This window comes from Drosophila erecta, unplaced genomic scaffold, assembly GCF_003286155.1.
Source record: "Drosophila erecta strain 14021-0224.00,06,07 unplaced genomic scaffold, DereRS2 tig00000021-arrow-pilon, whole genome shotgun sequence".
NCBI lineage: Eukaryota > Metazoa > Arthropoda > Insecta > Diptera > Drosophilidae > Drosophila > Drosophila erecta.
The window spans coordinates 24,997,479-25,019,531 of NW_020825198.1; the positions used below are offsets into that span (position 1 = coordinate 24,997,479).

General features: G+C 42.2%; 1 long non-coding RNA gene across 1 annotated transcript; it reads left to right on the forward strand.

The window, feature by feature from the left end:
* The first annotated feature begins 12,828 nt into the window (after positions 1-12,828).
* Positions 12,829-21,733, forward strand: LOC113563901. The gene is made up of 2 exons (XR_003407683.1): positions 12,829-13,038; positions 21,456-21,733. It is a non-coding gene; the product is annotated as an uncharacterized LOC113563901 (long non-coding RNA).
* Positions 21,734-22,053: the final 320 nt, after the last annotated feature.

Consider the following 22,053-nt stretch of genomic DNA (forward strand, 5'->3'; position numbering starts at 1 on the left):
GTAACACCTATCCAGGCCAAAAACGGTTACCTAATCTTTCAAACCGGATCATTAGATTTACCAATAAACTATGAATATCACTACTTATCTGTTAATTTAACTAAAACCGAAAACACTTATGAAGAACTTATCAAGTAAGCTCAAATCTTTGAAACTCTACAACAAATTCAGTATCTAACAGAAAAACTTAACAGAGAAATGAACGGTATAAGAATTGCAAAACGTAGTAAACGCGGTCTCGCTAATTTTATAGGAACAATGTACAAATACTTATTCGGCACCTTAAACCAAGAAGATAAAGAAGAATTACAACAACAAATAGGTGACATCTCTAAAAATAATGTACAAGTAAGCGAACTCAACCACGTAATAGATGCCATTAATAAAGGAATTGAATTGACCAATCATCTAAATAGTAACTTTGAAGGAGAACAAATGTTAGCCTTAGTAATTTTCAACCTACAACAATTCACTGAATACATAGAAGACATAGAACTTGGTTTGCAACTGACACGCTTAGGTATCTTTAACCCAAAACTTTTGAAACACGATTCATTAACACACGTCAATTCTGAAAAAATCCTTAATATCAAAACTTCTGCTTGGCTTAAATCTGATACGAACGAAATTCTGATAATATCCCACATTCCGAGAGAAATAATTAAAACACCAGTTTTTGAAATAATACCATACCCAGACGAAAACAGTAACATACTGACTGAAACAATACATGACAAATATTTTTTACACAATAATCAAACTTACACAGCAAGTTCCCAAAGCTTGGTCATAAATAAATGTATAACAGGTATACTAAACCAACTCTCAACACAATGTAGATACAGTAAAACACATTCTGATTTTGAAATAAAATATGTAGAACCTAATATAATTACAACTTGGAACCTTCCCAAGACTATTTTAAACCAAAATTGTATTAATAGAGAAATTATAATAGAAGGTAACAATATGATAAAAACATTTAATTGTTCCGTTCAATTAGAAGATATATTAATTAGCAACACAATGTTAGATTACACTCAAACTATCTATGTAAATAATAACGTAACAAAACTTGAACCACTAGAATACATTCACACAAAAGAAATAATCGAACAACACAATCAGACGAATAATATCTTTCAAATAATAACACTTACAGCATTAATCATACTAGTTATAATTGTTGCATTGTACTTTATTTATAAATATAAAACTATACCCCAAAAATTAATTGTAAAATTCAAAAATCAAACCCCAGAAAACGAAACTATTATACACCCTGAAACAGAAAACGTTGTACCCCAGGTAAATACCCCTGTATTGTACCCTACAATAAGCGCCTGAGGACAGGCTTTTTTCTTAAGGATGGGGAAGTAACATATCCATTATTACACCCACAACTCCCCATAAGATAACTATAAGCAACATACACTAGTATAAGCTCATATACACACATTAACGTATAAACACAAAATATCTAAGTCTAAGCACAAAATGTAATCAAAGAACGAGAGCCCTTCGATTAACCTTGGACACAGCGTCATGTTCCAAAGCCACCCTTTCTCACAGATCGCAAATCATAAACATAGACACTTGTCGCCTTATCATAAACATAGACACTTGCCGCCTTTATAAACACAGACTCTCGTCCCCTAATCATTTGCATTCGACCACTTGGCGAGCCAACTGAAATAATAAACTTTCGCGATCGGCGCCTACGCCTACGCACTTGTCCCAGGATTCTCCAATTACCCCTATTCTTCAGAAGACTCTCTTCCAACAAAAAAATAGAGGTTTACAACCAAACTCTCTTAAACTTCGCTCTTTGGCTTCCCCAAATTGCTTATAAAACAGCAAGCATGCCTCCATGCAGCAGTTCAGTACTGAGTACGTTATCAACCGCGATAACACCGCTTAAGCCAATTTAACTTTCCAATCTCGTGATAATCAAATGGCTCTAGTTCTTTCCATAAATGGAATTAATAAAAAGGTTTAATAAAATATAAAACTCAATCGTGTGTTTTTTTTATCAAACCCTCGGTCTGAATTCGTAAATATATATATCTTATATAAGTTAACATAAGAGCATTTTGCTCAGTGTATAAAACATAATATCAAAGTGCTGACCCAGCATTGGGCCGGAAACCGTGCGCAGCCGGCAACCACAGCATATTTGCGTGGCCGCTGCGAGTCTTTGTTAGTTTTAAGAATTATTTTAAGTTTCAGTTTGAATTTGCATTTACCAGAATAAAGAGCGGCAGCTCGTCACATTTTAACACATTTTTATTAATTACTCTGCGAGACCACAATGCTGGCAATTAAAAGAGGAAAGTTCCTCTCAACGTAAATAATAATCTTCTCCTGCTCCCCGGATCCCCCGGAGTAGCCGGCGAAGAAAGCCCTTCACCTCTGAAAGAAACCTGATGGATGACAACATCGCAAGACGGTGCGATACATCTTCAAATAATTGGCGCTCAACTAGTGGTAAAAACCACCACCCACCACCACCATCACCAACACCACCCACTCAGCTTCTAAATTTGCGGCAAAGCAAAAAAAAAGCGGCGCGGGAAAAGTGAGGGGAATAAGTGACGAAATAACACACACACCGAAAATAATCATGTGAGTGGGAACCGATGCCAAACGCATTTTAAGTCTGTTTATATTTTTTGTACCACAAACCGCTGCAAAAAAAATAAATAAAAAATAATTATAAATAATAAAAAAATTGTTAATCAACGCCATTGTTACATTGAAAAAAATTATTTCCAACAGAAATTATTTTAAACAAAAAAATTATTTTCAACAAAAATTATTTTGAACAAAAAAATTATTTTCAACAGAAATTATTTTGAACAAAAAATTTTTTCAAGTATTTAAAACAAAAAAAATATTTTCAACAGAATTCAATGTAAACAAAAATCATTTAATTATTTTTTATAACAGCGCATACGATCGCTTTTCATTTATTGTTGTTGTTTTTTGTTTCCATTCGATTCAAGCGCGACATTCGACGCTGCAGCCTTTGTCTTTAATTATTGTTTGTTTGTCTTTGGTCAACTGCTACCCCACACAGCCAGCTTTTGCATACCTAAGCGAATTGGACTGCTCATGCAGCCCGGATTCTCACAGTATAGGAATAATAAACCATACTCCTCAGACTCAGAGTCCGATAGCGAAAATCAAGCTTCCCCTCTAAGACGTGTAACCTCGAATCCCCCTGCAATGGTGATAGATCCAGAACAGCTCAAACTTGTAATATAAGCAATTGTGGCCAATACTTTAGCGGACGAGGCCGCCAAAAACCAACTCGCACAAAATGAAATGCGTCAGAAAATTCAGGAGCTGGACAACGCGTTGGCAGCAACACCTCAGCCGTGGCCCCCGTAATTAGAACCTACGAACCCATAGATATAACTTATAATTCTCCATGTAGCGTGACTTTAGACGCCGTTAAATATTTGCCTGAATTCTCGGGGTCACAGGATATGTCATATGTCTCGTGGCGACAAGCGGCGATAGCTGCATATCGCATATTTAAAAATTTCAACGGCACCTCTCGCCAATACGAGGCAGTGACAATTATTAGAAACAAAGTTAGGGGCGCGGCCGATAACGTTTTATCCTCGTTTGGCACTGTGCTGAATTTCGATGCTATTATAAATCGGCTCGATTTCACTTACAGTGACAAGCGTGCAATGCATGTCATTGAACAAGACATGAGCACTCTAAGACCAGGGCAACAACATGACCCTGTTACAGTATTATGATGAGGTCGAGAAAAAACTCACCTTACTGACAAATAAAGCTCATATGTCTCATGAGCCATCGACGGCAAAAATATTTTGCGAAAAATTCCGAGAGGACGCCTTGCGTATTTTCATCTCGGGACTTAAACGCAACCTCATTGACGTGCTTTTCGCGGAAAAGCCGAAAGACATGCCGTCTAACCACGAGAGGTACGTTTTTGCATCCAGTTTTGCAAAAAGTCAGGAAGACAAAGACCGCAAACCTACTGCAAAAGCGCAGGGTCATCAACTTGACAAGTACGACTACCATGACCCACAACCTAATAATACCAAAAATCCGTATTTTAATAGGCAGCATAAGGAACACACAGACCCACAAAATGTCAAAAACTACAAAAACAACGGCTCACCAGACCTATGGAGGTCGATCCTTCATTTTCTAAATTGCTGCATCCGACCCAGGCAAATGCTTACCAGAACAGAAGACCAGCCATCTCTGAGCGCACGGGCACCGTGAGGAAACAACAAAAAATTAACTTCATTACGCAGAAGGCGGAAGAAAAGACCTGAGAAAAGGCGGAAGAAGACCTGAGCATATGCCGCCGCCGCCTCCAAAGCGCAATCGAAGACGACGATGCCATTGCCGAGTATGATTCTGACTACGTCAATTTTATAGGGGAAAATCCCTGTTACCCGTCATCAGGCGAAGAGTAGCAGGGGTACCAATGAATTTCCTGTTAGACACCGGTGCGTCAAAAAACTTCATCCGCCCGGTGGACTCTCCTTTCGAAATTCACTCCATTCACGGCGCCACCACTGTCACAAAAAAATGCTTCGTCTCGATTTTTAATTTGAAAACTACTTTTTTCATTCTACCAGATTTTACAATATTCGACGGGATAATCGGGGCCGATCTGTTAACACAGGCCGGCGCATCACTTTGCCTCGCTTCTGCCCAACTCAAATGGGGTAACGAGGTTGAGAAGATTTCATTGCATAAATGCAATGACGTCAACTTCACTAACGTGGAGTGCGCAGATGCACCACATTTGGTGAAGAAGGCATTTCTGGGGATGATAAAAAGCCGAAGAAACGCCTTCGCAGATCCCAACTAGGTTTCATTCCTAGGTTTCGCGAGCTATTTCCGTGTTTTTATTAAGGACTTTGCAGCCATAGCAAGGCCTATTTCGGACATCTTAAAGGGCAAAAATGGAAGTGTAAGCAGACATAGATCGCGACACATCCAAGTACAATTCAATGAGGCGCAAAAAAATTCTTTCGAAAAACTGCGCAACATTTTGGCATCCGAAGATGTTATGCTCAGATACCCGGATTACAAGAAGCCGTTCCATCTAATGACGGATTACAATGATCTCGAGGACGTTAAAGGATAGGATACGCCACAAATGAAAGGGAAATATTAGCCATCGTTTTGGCGTTGGCCAAAAGATAAAGATGAAAGATAAAACTATCTTCACCGACCATCAGCCATTGTCAATCTCGGTATCAGATTCTAACCCTAACGCGAAAATTAAAAGGTGGAAGGGACGCATCGAGGAAACGGGTGCGAAGGTTGTCTATAAACCGGGAAAAGAAAATTTGGTTGCTGATGCCCTGTCTAGGCAGCAAATTAATGCCATAGGAGAACAGGACGCTGAATCATGCGTTGCGACCATTCATAGTGAGATTTCCCTCACTCACACCATAGAAGCAACGGATAAGCCCCTAAACTGCTTCCAGAACCGACTAATTCTAGAAGAGGCCCGCTTTCTGCTAAAACGCTCGTTCGATCTCTTTAAAAATAAGAAACGACACGCGATCAACTTCACCGACAAGGAGTCATTACTCAATGACCTTGCGGATGCAATAGTCCCCAAGGGCGTAAACGCCCTCCATTGCGATTTGCACACGCTAGCAACGGTGCAGGACGACTTAGTGCGGAGATTCCCGACTACAAAATTCTGGCATTGCAAAAACCGTGGTATAGATATTTTTGGGGTCGAGGAAAAAAGGGAAGTCATATTAGCAGAACACAATAAGGCCCACCGGTCGGCCCAAGGAAATGTGAAGCAGGTTCTCACAGAGTACTACTTCCCAAAAATGGCCAAACTAGCCAATGAAATTGTCCAAAACTGCAAAACATGCGCGAAAACTAAATATGACCGGCATCCAAAAAAACAAGAGATTAGCGAATCGCCGATTCCTTCTCATGTGTGAGAAATGCTACACATAGACATTTTCTCAACGGATAAAAAATATTTTCTCACTTGCATTGACAAGTTTTCGAAATTCCCCTTCGTACAGCATGTGCCGTCAAGAACAATTGAGGATTTGAATCCGGCCTTGTTACAAGTAATGAATTTCTTCCCAAAGGCCAAAGTGATTAACTGCGACAACGAGCCATCGTTAAAATCGCACACGATCACGGCCATGCTAGACAACCATTTTGGCGGCAGCATCACGAATGCGCCAGCGCTTCACAGTGTCTCATACGGGCAAGTGGAACGTTTTCACAGCACTCTACTAGTGATCGCTAGGTGCCTAAAAATCGACAGGGGCATGAGTAATACTGTGGAGATCATCTTATTAGCCACTACCAGATATAACAAATCAATCCATTCGGTCATCGATAAGAGGCCAGTCGACGCAATACACGGACGAAACACAGGAACGGATTGCCGACACGATTAAGAGTGCCCAAGACGCGCTAAGGTCTAGAGAGTATTCATCTCGACAAAACAGAGTCTTCGAAGTGGGCGAAAAGCTTTTGGTCAAAACTAATAGAAGGCTTGGCAATAAACTCACTCCCTTGTATGAGGAAAAATCCATACAAACAGACCTGGGGACCACGGTCCTTATTGAAGGGAGGGTGGTCCACAAAGACAACTTAAAATGACTCTCTCGCTTAATTTTAAACTTTTTATTATTACTACCTATCATCAGCCGTTTGGCAGACTTCCATTTAGTAGACGTTAAGTCCGTTGCCAAAGGCACGATGTTTTAGTTAAAGGATACAATTAATTGGTGATGGGATAAACTTCAGCGAACAAGAAAATGCGACTAAAAAATACATTTTCACAGGTGCAGAATTTTCATCCTCCTCTCACTGTCATTGCTGTCAGCGCACATCACTATTCGCAACTATTCGCAAACAAGGTATATCTCCATCGTAGATGTAGAGATCCTGGTGTGGGAGGAGATCGCGTATGTGACCCACTCGGCGAATCTTTCGGAATACATGCGCGTAATAGAAGAAACAAGCAGCATGAACGAGATGTTTCCACAGTATCACATGAGGAAGTTGCTAGAAGTGGACACCTCGCACCTTCGGGACACGCTGGATTTGTTAAAAGTCCACCACTGAATCGCAAGGAGTTTAGATTTTCTGAGCTCAATGCCAAAGGTAGTAGCGGGGACGCCGGATGCCGGCGATCTAGAAAGAGTTGCACACTTAATAAAGAGTCCACAGAGTGGCAGTTGACACAGTCAAACAATATATTCTTTATATTCTATATATTCTTTATATTCCATATATTCTATTTATTCGTGTCCATATATCTGAACGCTCTTTAAGGGCTTTATTTGCATCCATCAAATTAGTAGGCTGACATGTGGTCCGTAAATGGTTTGTACTTGTCTGGCCTTACTATCGTAATCTAGGAGCTGATTTAGGGATAGTTGTGGAATTTTTGTGACTTGAAGTTTCAATATTGACTGAATTGGATTTTATGCTGATATCGCGGCGGGTTTTCGCTTTCGATGCTTAGACTATAGCTATAGGTTTTATCTTACACGGTAATTTTCCGTTCGAAATTCAGTTCGGACATCATAATTTTCCTATGTACTGTAGACAGGATTATTACATAAAGCGACGAATTAGCGCTACCCATGCCGACCAATTCAGTTATTTCATATAACCATAAACAATAAAGCACCTATTTGATTTGTTGCGTCAGCGTATTAGTGCCCGTGTCCTGGAAGAGGACTAGGGCCGAGGGAGAGGCATCCGATGTTGCCAGCGTAAGCTCGTCGTATTTGGTCGTAGGATCTTGGTAAGCCTCTCAATTCTCCAGCATAACGAGAATAAATATTTAAAGTGCCTGTAAAAATAATAACATTTAACCGCTCGTTAGTCAGCAGTCCTCACTGCCCCACAAGCTTAGCTGTTAGCTTGATCGTAAAAACGATCGGGCAATGTTTCGGCCACATTCCCTCCCTTCACGCCTCACGGCCTCCGTGTCCAAGCGGGCCGCGAAATACGATCCCCGTTTGTCAAGGTTGTATGTTAGACGTTATGTCATCATTTCTTACCCCCTTGTGAAATATGTTTACCTACACATTTTGATGTAGTTAAAATAATAGCATATCTTTATAGACTAATATATTGCTGGCTAGGTCCACGAGTAATATAAGAATTAACGGCAAGTATACAGATGCTGTGTTGACAACCATTGTCTTAGCGGAGAGTATCGAATTCACCACCGGACCACGGTGCACACGTCAACTAAAAATTTTGGCTATTCACGACTAGAAACGTCGCTCTGAGGGCATATAAAAAACAAGACGGATACTCGCCGCTGCAAAGTTATTTTTATTTCTACCAATATTAAACATTAAATATCTATTTTTTATCCATGAGATATATTGCCTAATCCCTTATGGTTACCACTATTACAAGAATATGTATTATATATACTTATACTAATCGTAAGAAAGTAGAATTGGCACAAGAATATGCATAAATGTATATATAAAAGATATATAAAAAACATACTGTGTTCCGTGGTCCGGAATGCATAGGTTCACTATTTTAGTTTGCTGGTTATTATTATGCGAGCTTAATGTGCTGATTTTTTGTTTATTGTCACTGCTCACACTTTCTAAGCGAACTTAGATCCTTTCCGGATGTAACTTATTGAGGCTGCGGAACGCTAAACACAATATTTTTCAATGTATGGTTATCGTCTATTGTAGGTCTTTTTTAATCTGAATATTGCAATAATAAAATGTGCGAATCTTCAAAGCCCTTTGAATTTATATTTAGAGTGTACGTAACAACTTTCAATAAAATTAACTTTTTAGCCTTCTCAACATGTATAAAATAATGTTTAAAAAATATTAATGTATAAAATAATGTATAAAAATAATTATCATGTTAAGGCAATGCAAAATTAGAGTTTTTTACATAGTGTCAATCGATTACAAAAGGCATATTTTGTCAAATTTACAATACATTAAGGCAATGCAAAATTAGAGTTTTTAAATAGTGTCAATCGATTACAAAAGGCATATTTTGTCAAATTTACAATACATGAGCATACATGTATGTGCACACATACAGTGATCGACTGTCGCTAATTCGAGAGAGCCTGGAGCCAGTACACAAAAATCGTGTGCAAAAGAATCGTATGGCATATTGTTATTATAATGTCTTTGCTATAACTCTACGAGTTACGGGTAAAATTACTCGGGTTTTTTTCAATACCATTTTCCGTTTTACTTCCCTCTTGCGGCTGTTTCTCCTGAATTCCACTCCCCGAAAATCCTGTTGCTATGCTGCTATTCTGATCCTTACTGCCTTTGCTGCTTCACTTGCCTCTTTCTTGCTCGGGCTCTGTTTTACTTCCGTAATCTCTTACATAATTGTACCCGTTACACGTAGAGTAAAAGGGTATACTAGATTCGTTGAAAAGTACGTAACAAGCAGAAGGAAACGCTTCCGACCATATAAAGTATATATATTCTTGATCAGGATCAATAGCCGAGTCGTCTGTTCGTAAGAACGCCTCGTTTTCAGGAACTACAAAAGCTAGAATGTTGCCATTAAGCACACAGCTTCCAGAGACATAGACGCAGCGCAAGTTTTTTTGCTACGCCCACTCTAACGCCCACATGCCACACAAAACTGTCACGGCCACACTTTTGAAAAATGTTGTAGTATTTTGAAAATATCTTGTAAATATAATCAATTTTCATAAAATAAAATTTTAATAAAAACTTTTTGCCACGCCCACTCCAACGCGTACAAACCGCCCAAAACCCGTACGCCCACACTTTTAAAATTGTTTTAAATTATTTATTTTACCTTTTACCGATACTTCAGAAAATGTTTAAATTTCACGTTGCACTTCCACTAGCTGAGTAACGCGTATTTGATAGTCGGGGAACTCGACTATAGCATTCTATCTTGTTTTCTTTTTCAAGAGTCTAGAGCTTCGTTGCTTGGGGTAATTCATATTTTGAATGATATTCTTTTGGACACGTGTCCATCCTCATGATTTTGCTAATTATTCCCGTTACTCGTAGAGTAAAAGAGTATACTAGACTCGTTAAAAAGTGTGTAACAGGTAGAAGGAAGCGATTCCGACCATATAAAGTATATATATCTTGATCAGGATCAATTGCCGAGTCGAACTGGCCATGGTCGTCTGTACATTCGTCTCTCCGTCCGTTTGTCTGTCCGTCCGTCCGTCTGTCTGTCCATCCGTATGAACCTCGATACCTATAGCTAGAGCTATAAAAGCTAGAAAATTTAGATTGGGAATGCAGATTCCAGAGGCATAGACACAGCGCAAGTTTGTTAAATGATGTTGCCACGTTCACTCTAACGCCCACAAAAACCGAAAAACTGACACGGCACCTCTATCGAACTGATATTAAAACTTTTTGCCACGCGATCTTCTCTAATGCAGGGTGATGATCACTACGCCGCTGCACTGGCCTTTTGTACATGTTAGTAGTTTTCAGAGTCACTATGTTATCGCCTAAGATCTCGTCCTTATGATCTATCACTGCCACGGTGTTGATTACGGTGACGGTATTGTCAGAAGCTCTGGACTTCCAATCTTGAAACTCTCTTTATGCTGGATAAATGAGTAATGTTCACCAGTCTTCCTTTGGCATGAGTCATGATGGAGATCTTCTCGTTAAACCATCAGGCCATCAGGCCAAGACTTTCCAAAAACTCAGCCATCGTACACCGAATCAATGCTACAAAGCCACAGATACTTCGGGAAGTACATTGCCAACAATTCAAAGTGTTTGTTGGAAACGCTGTCGGGTGTTAAACAATGAACAATGTAAGCAGACAATCGGTCTTCCACGTTTGCCCTCACCTATTCTGGTGTACGACATTTCATCGATTCAGGCTAAGACGACTAGAGGCGACTAGAGACATACAATCCAAAATTTCAGAGCGCGAGTTACCTCCGGGGAGCTTCGTGAGGTATTGTAATGCGGAAGACGGGGGGTTGTGAGGAGGAATACGATCAGTAATTTGTTGCGAGAATCAGTGATTTATTTCGAGATTTTAACATGGATATGTCCACAAGTTCTTGGTGCTCAACATCGACTGATCGTCGCATTTTCCTTTCGTCTTAAATAAGCTAATAGTGAATATGTATGTATGTGTTACAATGTTAAGGTTCTTAGAAATAAAGTATCTGACACAGCAGAAAGTATAAGTATGTTTATAAGTATGTATATGGAATCGTATGCGTTGCCCTGTCTGAGCGAAAAGAATGTGGTGTCAGCTCTCTGGGCGGATGACGGCAGCTGACTCGCCGTTGATGTTTATGTTGCAACTTTGTATCGCAAAGCTTCCCGGTTCGATGTCTTCTATTTGTGTAGGCGAGGTGGTTTAGGGGGAGGGGTGGTGTATAGTACCGATGGATCGGTAACTCCTCCCCCCCCAGTTTGGAGCGACGGCCATAACGGAGGAATTGGTGGAGCGACGATTGGAAGGATGTGTTCGGACCCGGTATGGAAGATGTGGGTGTCCCTACGAAGTGTCCAGGTGAGTATTACGGCGATTAGGGATATGGTGAAGAGGATGTACAGGGTTGTCGAGTGTCGAGCGTTTCCTGCGGTGACGACCAGTAGTTTGTTGGATGTTGTGATCGTATCCAGGTAAAGTCTTTCTAAGGTAAGTACGTCGACAGTGGCATTTTTTATTAGTTTCCGCATTGGTGGTAGGAAGAAGTCGGGATGCTCTTGATACCACCGTGTTGATACCACCGTGTTGTCGTAGTTAATTTCATTGATTCGTAATGTGCAATTATTATATTTAATTATGGCCGATCCGTTGATGTTCGTTTTGGTTTGGTTGGAGGAGATGATTGGGAGGTTGTACCCGTTAAATATAAATATGAAGCCTTTTTCCGGTTCGAAGACATCAGTCGTGAGTCCCGTTTCCTTTATGTCGCAGTAGCTGGTTTTATTCTGGGTAAGGTGTCCCAGGCAAGTATTATTTTTAAGATTATTGATGGAATCGATTTCGCAGATGAATTGTTCTTCAATTACAGGGCATTTATACATAGTTGAAAACATACTATTACTTTTGTTATTATATATTAAGTACTTAGTTGCTATTACAAATTGTGTGGAGTTAATTGAAAGAGGAATTAATCTTGCCATTTCATAGTTAGAATTAATAAAAATAGGGATTTTGATACTGAAAATTATTTTGTCTTGGTAATTGACTGTGTTCATTTTTAACAGGTTATAAATGTGCTGTTCGGATTTTATTGTATAGTTTTGGGTTTTTTTTTTTGATTTTGGTTATTTCTGTCTTATCTAAGATGAGTTTTGGGATAACATTAATTTTGGCAAGCAGTGTACTTTCTATAATGTCATTTAAATGGCTAAGTAATAAATCTATATTATAATTAAGCCTATTTATATACTGTAGTTTCTTTATTTCTTCTTCATTGTTATATATTTTTTTGTAAATTGTATTTTGAATGTTTTCGAAGAAGTTTTTAATTAAATTCTGTTCGTTGTTAATGTGTCTTGTTAAGTTTTCGAACCGTAGTTGAACTTCATCGTTAAATGAGTTCTGTATTTTGAAGTTATTTGAGATGGTGGTGGATTGGCTTTTTAGGTGGTTAATTTCCGTTTCTATATTCTTTGCATCATTGGCGTCCATGTTGCCAGTGACGACTTTGACTAAACTACCTAACCCGTAAATAAGACCTCTTTTGTGGCGTGAAAAGGGTGTTAGTGCGTCTATTTTACTTTGAGTTTGGGCTAGCTTAGCATTTAGTATTAATATAGAGTCGGTGAGTGTTTCATCGTGTCTTAGGGTATCGATAGTGTGATATAATTTTCCGATACAGTTGGTGTATTCGGACAGATCAATTATGTGGCTAATTTTTTTATAGTTTCCTATCACGAGTGTTTTCCCTAGTGGCACTTTTGCTAAGAGGTTGGTGTTATTGAAGTTGTGGATGGAGATAGATTGGTATGCCCCATGGAAGGATTTCTTGTTGTTTTCCTTTTTATTAAGGTGTGCAATTTATATGTGATTTGTGGTTTTGTATCCAGCCTTAAGAATCATACATTTCATTGCTCGAATAATGTTATTTGCATTTGGAATATTTGTGTGTGTGTATATTGCTTTAGTTGTTTTGCGCATATATATATGTAAGTTAACTAAAGCTAACGTCGCTCCCACGGGCGCATGAAATACGACGACATCGGCATACTGTAACGTAAGCATTATGCCGGAAGTCGATACGTAGCCGGCAGACACTGCAGATTTGCGTGGCCGCTACGAATATGGGATCGCAACAATGTGTTTCGTTTTCATGCTAGCTCATAAGTTTGAATTCTTGTATTTTTATATTCAGTTCTGATTTTGCCTCCGACGCTACAGCTCCGCTTGGCTCGGGATAATAAAGCATTAAAAGTAAACTCCTAATCTTTTTATTGTCACGGCTCCGCCTGACGTCCGATTAGTAAAAGCCGCGCGCGTTAACCGCCGGCAAACCTTTCCCTAATTGGCGCCCAACCAGTGGTATTTGACAGTGCGTCAGTCATTACCCACAAACTTAAAAATCTCTAAAAATCTAAAATTTTACTAAAAGTAAATAAAACTCAGCCACATCAACAGGGCTTAGTGACAAGCAAGCTTAAAAATTTCTAAAAATCTAAAATCTAACTAAAAGTGAATAAAACTCAGCCACGTCAACAGGGCTGTAGTGACAAACGTCAAGTGCCAACAACAAAAACAAGTGCTTGTGACCACTGTTGCTTACAACAGAACAATCTGACAAGTGGCTACTGCTGACCTACGTCAACACAGGCAGCACAGCGGAAACGTCATTGAACTCGCCTCTTGAGTGCAGTTGGCCGAGGTGCGCTATAGCGCAAATTTAATTTCACGTAACACCGAAGCCGCTGGAGCTCTTCGGGCAGCGACTTATCAGATTAGCGCGCAAGCTATCTGGACAACTGGGAGGCAGAGACAAGCGGTGTACAACAACAGACACCGACTTCAGTTTGGGACGCAACACAACACCAAAAAATGTAAGTGGGAACCTTTCTTTAAACTGCCCTAAAACCTGCGAAATAAAAATAAGCACATAAGCACAGTTTTTGCAAGTGTCTTGTCTTAAATGTAATTAAATAATAAAAAGTCTTAAAATACGTGAAACTAGTAGTGGATTAAGTTGACAGAAAATAGTAAACTATTGGCAGCAAAAATACATAAATATTTGTTGAATAATTACAAAAAGCGGCGCACCAAACGCATGCGCGCACAAATATTTTTTTTCCGTCTGCCTTTGTTTCAATTGTTTTGTTTGGTCGTTCAACGTAATACGATCCGTGGAATTTGGCAACTTTGTTGCCTCCATCCTCAAGTGTTGTGTTCAAGTTTTCGTTGTTTATATTAGAGGCATATGACTTCACCCTTCCTCCTCTATAGAACCACTCGCCGACAGTGTAGTGATTCTGACTCTGATTGCGACGACCATCGCATTCGCCGTTCAGTGCCAAGACGCACACACTCACCCCCACCCTCACCTCGTCCTACAGACAGCGTCATGGACCCAGACCAGTTGAGACTCATAATACAGGCAGCCGTCACCGCTGCCTTAGCTGAGCAAGCCGCTACAAATAAGGTCTTGATTGACAAAGTCGAGTCAATGGCCCAGCAGCTGGCCGCAGCGCATATTACGCCACCAGAGGTGCAAGCTTATGCACCCATAGAGATAAGAAATGATATCCGCTGCGACGAGCCATTAGATGCCGTCAAATGCTTGCCCGAGTTTGCAGGCGCACATGAATCGTATGTTTCATGGAGACAGGCGGCTCTCGCAGCCTATCATATTTTTAGGCCGTACGACGGCAGTTCACGCCATTATCAGGCGGTCATAATTATAAGAAACAAAATCAGGGGGGCCGCGGACGTTGTTCTAGCCTCTTTCGGCACAGCTCTTAACTTCGACGCGATTATAAGTCGCCTCGACTTCACGTACAGCGACAAACGTCCAGTTCACGTAATCGAGCAAGAGCTGGCCACGCTGAGACAAGGCAGCATGTCTCTGCTGCAATACTATGATGAAGTCGGCAAAAAGCTTACATTGTTGACTAATAAAGTCAACATGTCATACGAGCCGGTCCTAGCAAAGGGCCTCTGCGAAAAGTTCCGCGAAGATGCACTACGTGTGTTTGTTTCGGGACTCAAGCGTAGTCTCACAGATGTGCTGTTCTCAGCAAAGCCAAGAGACTTGCCGTCAGCTCTGGCGCTCGCGCAAGAGGTGGAATCGAACCATGAAAGATATGCGTTCGCTGCCAACTTCGCGAGAAGCATTGAGGAAAAAGAACACAAGGCAAGTACCCAACAGCGGGTCAAGCCACCCCAACAAGAAGCACAGGCAAGCGGGTCAAAGAACCCACATTTTAGTAGACAGAACAAGCAGCAAGGCCAATTCGGCCTGCGAAATGCCGAGCAGCAAACTCGCGCCAGTGCTCCAGAACCAATGGAGGTAGACCCTTCGCTGTCAAGATATAGACAGCCCACCCAGGCCTCCGCTGGCGTCAGCAAGCGGTCGGCCATGTCCGATCGCTCTAACGGAAAGGGCAAGCAACAAAGGGTGAATCATGTAACCCAAGATGCCGGGCAGGGGCAGACCTCGTACGCCGAAGCCGCCAACGGCGCTGTGGCGCAGATCGAGGACGATGCCGAAAGTGATTCTGACGCCCTCAATTTTTTAGGGGAAAATCCCTGCTACCCGTCATCAGACGAAGAGTAGCAGGGCAGGATATGAGCTTCCTTATTGATACCGGCACGTCCAAAAATTACATCAAACCACACAAGGGGTTGCGTGGCGTCCGTCCGGTTAACTCACAATTCACCTTGCATTCTATCCATGGCTCAACCACCGTCACACAAAAATGCCTTGTTGCGTTGTTCAACGTGAAAGCAACATTTTTTATTTTACCAGACTTGTCAACCTTCGATGGGATAATCGGTCTCGATTTGTTAGCTCAGGCTGGGGCGTCACTCTGTTTGGCCTCCGGTCAGCTCAAATGGGGTACGGAAGTTGAGAAAATCTCCTTCCACAAATGCACTGATGTCAATTTCACCGATGTGGATTGCTCAGATGCACCCGCTTCAGTGCGGGAGACTTTTCGGAAATTATTAAAGGCCAGAAAAAAGGCCTTTGCAGACCCAAACGAGGCTCTGCCATACAATACTTCGGTGGTCGCCACCATCAGAACGGTGAGCGAAGAGCCCATCTATGCCAAGCTGTACCCATATCCCATGGGCGTAGCTGACTTCGTTAATAAGGAGATCCAAGATCTTCTAAGAAACGATATAATTCAGAAATCGGCATCCCCCTACAACAACCCCATATGGGTAGTAGATAAAAAGGGCACCGATGATGCGGGAAACCGCAAGAAGCGCTTGGTGATAGACTTTCGCAAGCTTAACGAGCACACCATTCCCGATAAATACCCCATGCCAAATATATCAATGATATTATGCAATTTGGGCAAAGCACACTATTTTTCGACACTGGATCTTAAATCAGGATACCATCAAGACGTACTAGCGGAGCGCGATCGCGAAAAAACTTCCTTCTCGGTAAACGGAGGAAAGTATGAGTTTAAGAGATTGCCATTTGGCCTCAGGAATGCCGCCGGCATCTTCCAAAGAACGATCGATGACATCCTACGGGAACAAATAGGCAAATTTTGCTATGTTTATGTTGACGATGTGATCATCTTCTCGCAAGACGAGGAGGCTCACATCAAACATGTAGAGTGGGTGCTAAAGAGCTTACAAGAAGCTAACATGAGAGTATCGATCGAGAAATCGCGTTTTTTTAAGAAAAGCGTGAGCTTTCTCGGGTTCATTGTCACCAGTAACGGTGCAACAACGGACCCAGAAAAGGTAAAGGCCATAAAAGAATTCCCAGAGCCTAAGACGGTATTTGAAGTCAGGTCGTTCCTGGGCCTCGCGAGCTACTATAGGTGTTTCATCAGAGACTTCGCTGCTATAGCAAGGCCCATTTCAAACATATTAAAGGGCGAAAATGGAACAGTTAGTAGGCATAGATCAAGGAACATTCAGGTGCATTTCTCTGGGTCCCAGCGAGAAGCGTTCCAAAAGCTGCGCAATATATTGGCATCAGAAGATGTCATGCTCAGCTACCCGGACTATAAGAAGCCATTTGATCTAACGACAGATGCTTCAGCCCATGGTATAGGTGCGGTGTTGTCTCAAGAGGGCCGCCCTATAACAATGATTTCAAGAACTCTTAAAGACAGTGAAGCCAACTACGCGACTAACGAGCGTGAGTTATTGGCTATCGTTTGGGCCCTGGCTAAACTGCGGCATTACTTGTATGGAGTGAAAGATATAAATATCTTCACTGACCATCAGCCGTTAACATTTTCTGTGTCAGAATCAAACCCGAACGCAAAAATTAAGAGGTGGAAGGCCCGCATAGACGAGTTCAATGCTCGTCTATTTTACAAGCCCGGTAAATAGAACCTGGTAGCGGACGCCTTGTCCAGACAACAGCTTAATGTGCTGGAGCAAGAAGAGCCCGAATCTTGCGCAGCAACGATTCACAGTGAGGTGTCTCTCACCCACACAATCGAGTCAACGGACAAGCCATTGAACTGCTTCCAGAACCAGATAATACTGGAAGAAGCACGTTTCCCGTCTAAAAATACCTTTATTTTATTTGGGAATAAAAGGCGCCACACGGTTAACTTCGTCTGCAGGGGGTCCTTATTAGACGAACTGGCAGACACAATCGTCCCAAGGGCCGTAAACGCCTTCCATTGCGATTTGCACACGCTCGCAATGATACAAGATGAGATAGTCCGGAGGTTCCCAGCCACAAAGTTCTGGCATTGCAGGAACCGTGTCGTGGACGTTCTCAGAATCGAAGAAAGAAGGGAAATCTTAACTGCTGAACATAATAGGGCGCATAGAGCAGCGCAAGAAAATGTAAAGCAGGTATTGTCGGAATACTACTTCCCCAAAATGGCCAAGCTGGCCAACGAGATCGTGCAGAATTGCAGGACTTGTGCGAGGGCAAAGTATGACAGGCACCCGAGAAAACAAGAACTCGGTGAAACACCAATACCGTCACACACAGGGGAAATGTTGCACATCGACATTTTCTCTACCGACAAAAAGTTTTTCCTCACTTGCGTCGACAAGTTCTCTAAATTTGCCGTCGTACAACCAATCACCTCGAGAACTATTGAAGACCTGAAGCCAGCGCTGCTTCAGCTCATGAACTTTTTCCCGAGGGCAAAGACCATTTATTGCGACAACGAACCGTCGTTGAAGTCGCACACGATCGTGTCCATGCTGTATAACAACTTTGGTGTAAGCATTACAAACGCACCACCACTGCACAGCACCTCCAACGGGCAGGTGGAGCGTTTCCATAGCACGTTGCTGGAGCTAGCCAGATGCATAAAGATAGACAAGGGCTTGAGTGATACGGTCGAAATAGTAATGTTGGCCACTACCCAGTATAATAAGTCGATTCACTCGGTCATCGACAGGAGACCGGCTGACATCGTCCTAACACACCCCGATGAGCCACAGCCAGAGATCCGCAAAAGGATCCAGAAGGCTCAGACCGCGCTGAGGGCCAGAGAAAACGCCTCGCGGCAGAATAGGACATTCGATGTTGGCGAAAAAGTGTTGGTAAAATCCAACCGAAGACTCGGCAACAAGCTCACGCCGTTGTGCGAGGAAAGAGCTGTAGAAGCGGACATGGGGACCACGGTCCTCATTGAGGGGAGGGTGGTCCACAAGGACAATTTAAAATGACGCGCTCAGCAGCGAGGTCAGTGTTTCGCTTAATTTTAAATTTTTTTCTAGCCACTTGGCGTAATTTTTAATAGATCTAAGCGTAGCGCCATCCGCGCACATTATATTCTTAAGCATTTTTATTATTATTGGTGTTGGGTTCCCCTTGTCTACAAAATAGAAAAATCAACCATTTAAACTTTCACCCACAGGACCAATCTTATCCTTCTCGTGTCTCTATCATTGGCATCGGCTCACATCACCGATTATTCGCGCGCCAAATACATTCCCATAGTCAATGGCCAGATCTTGGTGTGGGAGAATTTCGCCTACGTGAGACACTCCGCGAATCTTTCGGAGTACGCACGTGTAGTAGAGGAGACGGTCGGTCTGCTTAGCCACTTCCCGCAGTCACACATGAGAAATTTGCTGAAAGTAGATTCAGCACACCTCCGGGACTTGCTGGATGCGCTGGGCGCGCACCATCGAGTGGCCAGAAGCTTGGACTTCCTGGGCTCTATACTTAAGGTTGTAGCCGGTACACCTGATGCCAGCGATTTGCAAAACAGTAGGGTCGTAGAGGCGCGATTGATAGACGCGAACAATAGGCAGATAGAAATCAACACAAAAATCCAAAGTCAAATCAATAAATTAACTGCCACTGTCAACTTAATCCTCAAAACAGCAAAAGCGTCGCAAATTGACTCCGGTCATTTGTATGAAACGTTGCTCGCGAGAAATAGAATGCTCATGATGGAGCTTCAAAATTTAATGTTGGCCGTGACACTTGCAAAAATGAACATTGTTAGCCCAAATATTCTTGATCACGCAGATTTGAGTTCAGTTTGGCTAGAGGAGCCCACCAACACCCCCATAGGGGACCTCATGTCCGTATCGTCCGTAAAGGTTCTGCAGTCCAATAACGCATTACACTTTATCATTAAATTTCCGGTAATTAAGTTCGCCTGTAAGAAAATTACTATCTTCCCCGTCAGTCACGAAGGAGCCATGCTACGTTTAGATGATGGCGTTATCGCAGAATGCGACAACGAGGTCTACACCGTCAAAGCTTGCACCGCATCAACCAGCGCCACCTTCTGCCAGCTATCATCAGGCAGCTCTTGTGCGAAAGAACTCCATGCAGACGGCGAGGCGCACTGCGAAATACAACCCAGCAGCCTGGACCCCATCACCTATGTAGATGAGGGGATCGTCATCATCAACGACAGGGCCGCCAAGGTACGAGTGGACAACGGCTCTGAAATCTGGGTGCATGGTACGCATCTTGTTACCTTCACCCGACGTGCCGTCATTAACGGAACCCTGTACGTCAACCAGAACGGGATCCAGAACAGAGTACCGGGGGTAGCGAAATTCCCTCTGCTGAACATCACCTCCCACCAAAGCGTGCTCAGTCTCCCGTACCTTCATCGCCTAAATGAAGGTAACCTAGAGACAATCCAGAGGTTCAGAGAAGAATTCAACGCCGAACTACCCCAGCGAGTGGCACTGACCGTAGCAGCATCATGTTGCCTCCTGTTATGTGTTGCCATTGTGGGCTGGCGCGCCTGGAAGGCCAAGAGGTCCGCAAGACGACTGAACGTGGCAATTGCTGAGTTAAGGTCGGCCGAGGGCGGCCTCCGTCTTGAGGGGGGGGTAGTTAACTAAAGCTAACGTCGCTCCCACGGGCGCATAAAATACGACGACATCGTCATACTGCAACGTAAGCATTATGCCGGAAGTCGATACGTAGCCGGCAGACACTGCAGATTTGCGTGGCCGCTACGAATATGGGATCGCAACAATGTGTTTCGTTTTCATGCTAGCTCATAAGTTTGAATTCTTGTATTTTTATATTCAGTTCTGATTTTGCCTCCGACGCTACAGCTCCGCTTGGCTCGGGATAATAAAGCATTAAAAGTAAACTCCTAATCTTTTTATTGTCACGGCTCCGCCTGACGTCCGATTAGTAAAAGCCGCGCGTGTTAACCGCCGGCAAACCTTTCCCTAATTTGTACACGTGAAAATAATGATGTGGTACTTGGCCTTAATAAACTTCGGCAGTGACTATCAGCGATTGATTTCACACAAGTACATTACACGTCACTTTTACACGTATGTATGTATGGTTATGTTGCGTATATATTTTTGTTGTATATGTATGTATTGTTGCGATGTAGTACCAGGCCTTTAATATTTCGGCAGTGGTTTATCAGCGATTGATGCCACACAGGTACACTACATTTTCTGCATTTGAAATATTTGTGTGTGTGTATATTGCTTTAGTTGTTTTGCGCATATATATATGTACACGTGAAAATAATGATGTGGTACTTGGCCTTAATAAACTTCGGCAGTGACTTTCAGCGATTGATTTCACACAAGTACATCACACATCATATTTCACGAATACAGCGTATTTGTTATATATATTGTTATATATATAAGTGATTTGTATGTTTGTTAAGGCGGTTTATGTATTGTAGTAGAACTTTTGTTGTGATTACTTTTAGAATTTTTAGACATTTTTGCACTTTTTGTTTTGTTTGAACATATTTTTCATTCTCGCTCTTTTCCCACAACTACTTACAGTAAGGCTAATAAAAGGTATAATAATGTATTTTCCTTTCCAGTTTCCCGGCTGCGCCAGTTACCTCCGGGGAGCTTCGTGAGGTATTGTAATGCGGAAGACGGGGGGTTGTGAGGAGGAATACGATCAGTAATTTGTTGCGAGAATCAGTGATTTATTTCGAGATTTTAACATGGATATGTCCACAAGTTCTTGGTGCTCAACATCGACTGATCGTCGCATTTTCCTTTCGTCTTAAATAAGCTAATAGTGAATATGTATGTATGTGTTACAATGTTAAGGTTCTTAGAAATAAAGTATCTGACACAGCAGAAAGTATAAGTATGTTTATAAGTATGTATATGGAATCGTATGCGTTGCCCTGTCTGAGCGAAAAGAATGTGGTGTCAGCTCTCTGGGCGGATGACGGCAGCTGACTCGCCGTTGATGTTTATGTTGCAACTTTGTATCGCAAAGCTTCCCGGTTCGATGTCTTCTATTTGTGTAGGCGAGGTGGTTTAGGGGGAGGGGTGGTGTATAGTACCGATGGATCGGTAACTCCTCCCCCCCCAGTTTGGAGCGACGGCCATAACGGAGGAATTGGTGGAGCGACGATTGGAAGGATGTGTTCGGACCCGGTATGGAAGATGTGGGTGTCCCTA